This window comes from Chiloscyllium plagiosum, chromosome 39, assembly GCF_004010195.1.
Source record: "Chiloscyllium plagiosum isolate BGI_BamShark_2017 chromosome 39, ASM401019v2, whole genome shotgun sequence".
Taxonomy (NCBI): domain Eukaryota; kingdom Metazoa; phylum Chordata; class Chondrichthyes; order Orectolobiformes; family Hemiscylliidae; genus Chiloscyllium; species Chiloscyllium plagiosum.
In genome coordinates, this window is record NC_057748.1 from 12,183,615 (window position 1) to 12,185,472 (window position 1,858).

The following is a 1,858-nucleotide window of genomic DNA, read 5'->3' on the forward strand; positions in this document are numbered from 1 at the left end:
ATGTATCTCTGAGCTGCGGTACTGTCTCTGATTATCTACATCCACACAATTTACTAAGCTGCATACATCAGCGTCTATTACTTGTGGATTATCAGACTCAGGGACCGTTAATAACACATATGAAAATGATATTTGACAAAATCCCAATACTAAGAGGGCTAGTATCATAACTCTAAGCATCCCCAGCGTTCTAAAAATTGTGCTGAAGCACAAAAAGACTTAATATACAATCCTACAGAAATAATTCCACGCTCGCGTCACCACTGTATAATCAGGTACTCAAAGTCTCTTTAGCCTGAGTTTCAGCGGTTCTTGCATTGATTCGGCTTCCAGACTTCTTCCTCAACTGGAGATTCCACTGACCCTTTGATCCGAGTGTAGTGAGTCCAGCCTTTCTCCGCCGTCCTTATTGCCATCTCTGTCATGAGGGGAGCTTGATATGGACCTTCCCAGTCTGGCTGAAGTTTCGTCTCCGACCACGATTTGATTAGGACCCAATCGCCCGGTCTGAGCGGATGCACAGCGAATTCAGGGGGCGGAGTCTTTGCCAATAAACTCTGTTTCCTGAGGAAAAACAAAGAGGTGGACAAGCCCAGCATATGCTTCTTTAAGAACAAATCTTTAGTTTCTGGGATTGGCAATGGCCAGAGATAGGAGTTCCCAAGGACCTGGGACAGTACGTATTAGGGAATAAACCACCGCTTCCTGTGGATTCAGGGCTGCTTCTTTAGTTACCTCATTGGCCAGTAATGTAGCTTTCCATTCTTTTATTAACAATAAATTAATGCAGTCATGTTTTAAATTAACCATGAATCAATATGACAGGTCACTGAGAATGTGTGAAGGGATCCTGCCAAATAATATTGATTCAGGCTAGCACAATCGATTTATTATAAATATTAATTATTAATTATATATTATACAAATATAAAAATCATTATCTGTAATTCAGGGTGGAAACGCAACAAGTGACTAAAACATTTTTAAAACTGTAATTGTGAAGTTATGTTTGTTTACCAGTCACTTGTGACTTCTCATTCTGTTTCTGTAATTGTTTTGCTCGAGCACATTCATTTTTAACAGATTTCATAGCACCATTTGCAGTTAATTCAATCCCAATTTGGTGACAGTATCTTGTCATGAGCGCAAAACTGATTCTTTGTGCCTCTCATCACAAAACTGTTGCCATAATCCAATTAACTCTTTTGTTCCCGCTCCCTTCGGCTTAAAATTTAAGTTTTGTCTTTTTCTTTATTATCTCATCAACCTTGGCTATCATTATTTTTGCCTTTTGTTTCTGGCTTTCGTCCTCTTTCCTTACAAATACTCTCTAAGCCTCCCTCAGCAATTCATCTAATGGTTTTTCACTCCATCCCTCTATTTTCTGTATTTTCTTCTGACTATCTGGCCAAGACTTAGTCACAAAGTGTATTTTCAATAACCTTCCCCTACTGGCCCCTCTAAATCCATCCCAGAATATTTGCGCAGAGTCCTTCAGTCTTTGTAAAAACTCCGAGGGACTCTCTTCCTTTCTTGACATATCTCAAATGCCTTCGTTAAATTCTGCGACTTTGGGGCAGCTTCTCCAATTGCCCTTATTAATAAATTTTTCATAATTTTCATCTTTTCCCTATCTTCTTGTTTTTGATGATCCCAACTGAGGTCTCTTAAGGGGAACTTATCCTCTGCCTGACCTGCCCCTTCAGTTCCCATGGGGTGTTCTCTGTCCCAGATCCCAAATGCTGCTTTCCTTATCAACCCTCTTTCTTCTCCACGAAACAAGATATTTAGTATGGACATCAATTCTGTCCAAATATATACATGCGGACCCAGGAATTGATCAATCTGTTCTGACAAA